A 7,682-nucleotide genomic window follows, 5' to 3' on the forward strand; every position below is an offset into this window, starting at 1 on the left:
ACCTGAGAGACTCCACTAGATACAGTGCTCCAGCTGGACTCTCTCCCATTGACCATAACTCTCTGAAATCTTTCTTTCAACCAGATCACAATCCACCTCACTACCTACTCATACACTTCCTCAGTTTAGCTACGATCATGCTGTGGGAGATGGTGTCAAAAGCTTTACTGAAATCCAGACAAACCGCATCCACTGCACTGCCATCATCTATCCACCTGGTTATGTCTTCAGAAAAGGCTCTCAAGTTGGTCAAACATGACTTCTCCTTGGCAAAACATGGGTTCTATTGCACATGTTCCAACCGGAAAAAAAACCAAACAACACAACCCCCCAAAAAAAATCTGTAAAGAAATTGTATTTGGTATGCCTGGCAATGTTTTGCTAGCAGTAAGGTTACACAGGTGTTAATAAAAACAAACACAAGGAGAAAGATAATGAAATAACAGGAATTTTTAAGAGTATGCAAGGACTATAATAGATTTTTGATTTTTCTGTGCTTCTTATGGGAGACATTAATAGCAAAATTTAACTTACTTAGACATCTTAAGTAGAAAATATTTCCTCAACAGAAGTTTCTATTAATTTTAAGTGTTAATTAATATTTTATTTCTCACTTCCCATTGACTCTTAGCTGTTACTTTTGTAGAGAGACTTAATTTATATAATCATAGAATCATAGAATGTCCTAGGCTGGAAGGGACCTTAGAGATCATCTAGTCCAACCTCCCTGTTTTGAGCAGGGACGCCGCCTCTCGACTAGACCTGGCAACACATGGAGACCGAGCGGGAATCGAACCCGCGACCTCGGTGTTGGTCCTTGTTGCCAGCACCGCGCTCAAACCACTGAGCTAACCGGCCCCCTATAATCTCCCTACTCTTTCAGTTTCTGCTAGTATTTCAGTCATCTCTTCCAGTGCTTCTTCCAGGAGATTTACTTACTCCCTCTGAAATACCTCAGATGTCTTCACCTATATATCCCCTACTCTGCTGGGATTTCCTGATACCTTCTATACACCCTGTTTCCCATGTATCCCTCTTCTCCAGGTACCAATGTTGCATACCATTGTTAGTAAATATTTCAGCTTTGACTGGTTTCAGTAATTTGTCATTGCTTTGAGTCTTTTACTTGTTTCAATTACAGCTCCGAAGGTAACTCCTAAAGCTTCATCCAGGTCATGAAAATGAATCCCTTATTTGGGCAACATAAGTAAAAGTTTAGGTGTCCTGGGATCTCTCCATAATGAAAAGGCAAAACGTACATCTAGCCTACGTGAAATATAAATCATCTTCTGTTTTTCTGATGCCTCTGTAGTGAGAGAAATGTGGCAACACTTCTACCTCAATGAACTGAGATTAATGTTTTAATTTACATAGGAAGATTAAGGTATTTTGTACATTTTATCTGGTTATTTGATCTCGTAATTTAGCAGAACCGATCTTAAGGTATTAAAAATTGATTCTTATTTTGATTTGTGCAAATAACATTTGAAATATTAAACAAATGAAGACAGAATACACCCAGTAAACATGTAATTAAGATGATTATTTACCCTAATACTAGAGAATTATTTCAATGGTAGAAGTGAACATATGCATTTAGCTAATCTTTTCTCTTATATGATTTTTTTAAACCCTTGTAAACCCAGCATAATTTTTCTTTTCACTATTTTACCTGATTCTTCCTTGCAGAATCCCTGCTCCAATGAAAATTAATTTCAATAGAAACATTCCTTTTACTTCAAAGGGCTAGCTCAAAGTGAGAGCAAAAAGCCAGTTGAAAATTCTGTGAAAAGAGTGCATTACCTTCTCAACATGAGTAGTATGAGTACCCGTGTGTCACAGGAGAGACCATGAATAACTTATGAATAACTGGAAGCAAGAAGAGCAGGCTTTGAACTCTAGTAATTGCATTTTATGTAAGTTTGCACTTAACAGTTATTAAACTTACATTTGATGATTTAACTTTTAAGTGTTATTAGACATGTGAAGTTTCACCATTCTTCAAATAACAGAAAAAAAGCTAAAAGGTGTAGTACATCAGATGACATGCACTTTTCTGTAACACACCATAGTGAAGCATAAATGTAGAAAAGTGGTAATGTCAAAAGATTTGTAATTGAAAGAGGAAAAGTGCAAAATGCACATATATTTCCCAGATTATCTTTGAAAGCATGGAGGGCTATAAATAGTTTTTCCCCATTGTACACACTGCTTTTCAGTTTTCCAATACAGTAAAATAAGACAAAAATTTCTTTCTGCCTTTGAAGAGAAATAAATCAGGAATGAAAGCATGGAAATGCAAATATCACGTATGTCTGCTTTGAATGATAGACTTTGGTATTACAAGATCAAACCTGATATTTAATTTACTCTATATTTTTATCTCAATGTTATTTCACTAAAGTATAAGGTTCTTTCTTGAGTTCTGCAAATAAATTTAGCTAAGTAATATCATAACAATATTCACATAGGCTTAGACTGTTCTGGAATGTGAGTGTAGTTGTTTGACCTTGGCTAGCAGCCAGGTGCCAACCACAGCCACTCTATCACTCCTCCTTCTCAGCTAGACAGTGGAGGGAAACATAATGAAAGGGCCCATGGTTTGAGGTGTGGACAAGGAGATCAATTGCGGTTATCATCCCAGACAAAACAGACTTGATCTGGAGAAATTAATCATAGAATCATCATAGAATCATAGAATGGCCTAGGCTGGAAGGGCCTTTGGAGATCATCTAGTCCAACCTCCCTGTCATGGGCAGGGACGCCACCTCTCAACTAGATCAGGCCACACATGGGGACCGAGCAGGAATCAAACACGTGACCTCGGTGTTGTCATTGTTGCCAGCACCGGGCTCAAACCACTGAGCTAAAAATTAATTAAATTTATTAACAATCCGTTCAGAGAAGAGTAATGAGAAATAAAAGCAGATCTTAAAAATAACACCTTTCTCCCACCACTTTCATCTTCTTCACCCTCATCTTCTTCACTGACCTTGGTGTCTTCACATACTCTCATTCCTCTCTCTCCCTCTGCACAGTTCTTTTTTCCCTGCTTCCTATAAATGTTTTCACAGAGGTGTTCCTATCCTATCATTACTGATATGCTCAGCCTTGGACAGCGATGGCTCTGTCTTTAGACATGACTGACATTGGCTCTATCAGACCCACGGGAAGCTTCTAGCAGCTTCTTGCAGAAACCTCACCTGCAGGCCCTCTGCTACAGAAATCTGGCCAGGCAAACCCAGTATAGTGAGACTGATAAAATAAGGTAAATATTTCTAATAAATGAAAATATCTTTTCTTATAATAGTATATATTTGACTGGGTTTTTTAAAACATTTGATTGGAGGTTTTTTTGGAGGGTGGAAAGTAGTATCCTCCATGCAATTAATGTTTCTTCTGTAAGAGCTTCCTACCCGTATTTATTAAAAACAAACAAAAAATAAACCAAACCAATCAAGGAAACTTCTTGCTCAGGAGACAGAGAGGGTAGGAGAAGAAAAGGGAAAGAAAAGAAGTCGAAGGGGATGTGGAAGGAAAAAAACTCAGCATCTAAACTGAAAGACTTCCCTCAGGCACACAAGGGGAGTACTTACTTCAAAAATATTCTTACTTGAAATTTTTAACCCTGAAAGTTCTTCAGTGTAGATGTGTCTGTTTAGTTACCTCCTGGGCCTGGATCCCCATCAGGACTGTAAGAAAGTTACTGTCAGCTTGGAAAAGAGTTTGTTTTGATCTTGGCATACAAATAAACACATTATGCTTTTTGTTTGTCCAAACCTGTTATACCTGCTTTGTTTTTTTTTTGTTGTTTGTTGGTTTTGCTTTATTTTGTTTTGTTTTTTTCTGCTACGTGTGATAGGTGTTTTATGCACAATGTGAATCTCTGCATCATATGCAGCTTTATGCTGTGTGTAAAATGCCCACTGGTATTATTGCAAAGAGCTCTGTGTATGAAATGAATGAAGAATATTCAGCTGAACACCTGAAAGTTAAACAGCAGTATTTCTACTGCTAACCTCTAGACACATAGTTACAGTAAACACTGTCTTGAGGTAGTTATCAAAATCTGTCAAAACTTTTTTCACTGTCATTACATATATATTTGCCATTTTTTCCACCTTATTTTATGCTTATTTTATAACTTCTCTCTTCCTTTTTACTGTGAAACAGAAATCATTTGAATGTCTTATTGAAATGAAGGGGAAAAAATCAATAGCTATTTTATTAGTATATTCACAGCTGGCCAGAAAATTTTCATTATTGTGATGGTCTTTTGAAGTTTTAGGTAAATTCAGCTTTGATGTAACAACGCTTGCAGGTCTCTGACTTTCAGACAAAACCTCCAAACCAGGAATGTATTTCTCAGATGCCTCTGTCTCATAACAACCAGTATGATGAGCCGGACATAGCCCTGAGCAAAATACTAGAAACACTGGGGAAAAAAAAAAACCTGCATACAAAATCAGTCTTACTTGGTCAGAGTAAAAGACAATCTGATTCAGTATCCTGTATGCAATTCTTGTAAACATTGGTGCCTAGGAAAGAGAATAAACTTTAATAGCAAGATCTGAATTTTGTTTTATTTAATGTATTCTGGAGCCCTTGGCATATTTCTCTTTCATAATCAGTCTCACTGTGACTAAATCTCAGCAGTCACAACACAACAAAGATCTTCAGATCATATCTTTACACATTACATGAAGAATTATTTCATTTTTCTGGCTCCTAATCTGCTTCCTGCTTCTTTCAGATGGTGTTTTGCGATTCTTCTTACATTTGAAAAGATACCAAAAATTAACTTTTATGACAATAATGATTTTATAGACCTCAATGTTTCCCCTCTTTTGCCTCCTTCCCAGCTTAGTTTACTTACCACTCCTTCTGTGGAACGACTTACTTCTTTCTCTGAGTCTTTTAAAGTTCTCCTAAATCTTTCTCTGAGATAATTATTTGCTATGTAGCTAAATTCAGTAATAAGGAAATTATGACTGTATTAGTGGACTCATGATATTTTTCAATTCTAGTGTCCACAAGGACACATCAGCATCTTCTGAATACAAGATAGGCAAGGACCCATGCAGTAACTTTTCCTGTCAGCCTCAAGTAAAGGCATTACGCTTAACCATAATCAAAAGAAATCAAGGATGAAGGGGATCCATGAGATGTTCCAAGAAAGTATACTGTCCAGATTCTTCTGTTGAAGCATTTTGATCCACTTAGACTAAAATTAATAAGGTCATACACGTCTTCCTTCTAAGTGAGTGTACTGTGTATAGCCCTAGAGCCTAGAAAATATGGTGCTGCTATTATTTGTAACAGACTGTGCACTAAGGTAACCGCAGAGGCCTCAAGATTTGCAGTGCTTATCTGAGCTTGACCTTCTCCGAGCTTCTTTAGGCTTATTTAGTTGTATCAACAGTTTTTAACAACAACCAGGTGTCTGTTACATACTTGTTTTAGCTTTTGCCTAGCTTTGTACAATTGAGGGGTGTAACAATGTTAGTTAAATATATAAAAACATATATATTAATATTTGTAACTTAAAATTAGTAATGACAACCAGTTATTCAGTGTAGCATGAACTATCTAGGACCTTAGAGTAAAATACATCATAGAGTAATACAGGCATGGGATCATAGCCGAAGCTGTGAAAATATGAGCACAGGACTGTACTGGGGACTCCAAGGGTATAAACATTTAATCAGTGTTTGGTTACTGAAGCTTGAAGGAGTTCAATCTTGAGAGCAATGTAACACCAGTTTTAGGGCTAATAAAGAAGACAGAGAATAAATATGTGAGTTACTGTAAAACAAACCATATATAGTAAGCTTGGATGTAATGTAGAATTGTGGCAAATGCATGAAAATAAGTCTAAGTGAACTCTAGATTAAAAAGCAGTCCCTACCACATTTTTCCTCCCAGTAAAGCACTAGGGATGTTGAAGATTCCTTGACTTAAGGCACATGATCTCAGGGCCTTCTCATAGGTTTGAGTCTGGCAGGGATTTTTGGAAATGAGGGGAGAGCTGTGGGAGATGACTCTTGCAAAAGTTTGAGAGCTTCCCCCAGCCTCAGGTAAAAGTTAGACCCACCTCTGGCCAAGGCCAGACCCATCAGTGCCTCTGCGATCAAGGTATTTAAGAGACAACCTCATTGTTTCGGTTTCTCTTTCTCTTTCGGTTTCACCTCATCTCGTCATGATCTGTCCTGTCTTTTATGTTGGAGAGTTTTTCTGTTAGAGGAGAGGGATGTGAGAAGAAGACAAAAAATGCAGTTGGTGAGGAATGTGAGGGAGGAAGGCATCAGCACAGAGTTTCCCTGGAGCCCTGTGGTGAGATGGCAGGAAGATGATTGCCTTCAAGCTCAGGGAATTGACCGTGGCAAGAATATCCAGGATGCAGCTGTACATGAAGATCCCCATGCCAGAGGGAAGAGAACTGAAAATGAGAGGAGGGGTGTGCCTGAAGCAACCCACAACCCCAGCTGGGATGGACTCACATGTAAGGAGAGGATTGCCTCCCATGGAGTGGACACCACACAGCATCAAGGGGTAACTGAGAGAAACTCTCTTTCTTAAGAAGGAGGAACTGCCATGGACAATGAGTAATGGCCAGATGGACTGCACCCCCATACCCCCTGCACCCATCTGTGCATGAAAAAAGACCTTGCTTTTTCAGAGGTAGATGAACTTCAGTGTGCAAAAAGTATGTATTACTCAGAGAACATTAGGAGATTATATCACTCTTCTTTATAGATGAAAGAGTGAAAGGAGCTAACTGTTAAACTGGACAAAGTTAAATACCTCTCACACACAACAAGTACTGAGGGAAATTTCAGAATAAAATGTAGGTCATCTGTGGAAAGATTAAGTGATTGCTAAGCAGAGTAATATACAATGCAGTTCTGGGTTTCAGCACCTAACATCTGTTGATGTTCTGGTTTAGATGCTTCATTTGAGGCTGAGAAATCTAATGAGACCTGAGCACGTTAGGTGCTCAAGTCTCAGTAAGCAATTAAGAATAAATGTCCTGTAGCTCTTAACCCAAATTTCAGTCAGAGACTATATTTTGGCCCTGCATGTCTCAGGTAAAGATAGACAGGATTTCTCAGAAGTGTCCCAATCTGGACTTGCAGATACCTTTTTCCTAATTGTGATTCAGATGATGCAAAGAGACCCCTGCACTCTACCAAAAGAATTAGGCCAAGATCTTAGTCCTAGTTAAAACCTGTAGGCCCTAACGCAGGTTCCCCTTTGCCAGGATTTATCTGCCTGTGCATTAGGGCTTCAGGGTCTAGTTGAAGTCTGCTGGGTAACTGAGACTCGGGGTTCCTGAGAGAGAGAGTTAGACAGTGTTCATAGAGATGAGGAAATCCCAGGCTGTGGTAGGACTGGTGACACAAGACCCTTAGTAGCTCCTATACTCATGAGGAAAAATGTTGGAATGAGAGTTAGCCTAAAAGACCAAATGGGAGGACAGATAGCAGTGTTGGTCCCAGCTGGGACTGCTCAGGGAACATCAAGTCAGGCTGGGCCACGGACATCCATAGCATCAGTGAAACTGAGGCACATGGCAGCTAGGCAATGCCGAGGACCCTTTGGATGGAGCCTTGGAGGACACCACATCCCCTCCTGGGGAGGGCCAGCAAAGGCACCTCACTGTGGTGGTGAGCACAACAGTC

General features: G+C 39.0%; 1 non-coding gene across 1 annotated transcript; it reads right to left on the reverse strand.

Moving 5' to 3' along the window:
* Nucleotides 1-776: 776 nt before the first annotated feature.
* TRNAA-GGC lies at nt 777-858 on the reverse strand. The gene is given in 2 exon segments: nt 777-811; nt 822-858. It is a non-coding gene; the product is annotated as a tRNA-Ala (tRNA).
* Between the last annotated feature and the right edge of the window lie 6,824 nt (nt 859-7,682).

Source organism: Apaloderma vittatum, unplaced genomic scaffold (assembly GCF_000703405.1).
Source record: "Apaloderma vittatum isolate BGI_N311 unplaced genomic scaffold, ASM70340v1 scaffold4646, whole genome shotgun sequence".
Classification (NCBI taxonomy): Eukaryota; Metazoa; Chordata; class Aves; order Trogoniformes; family Trogonidae; genus Apaloderma; species Apaloderma vittatum.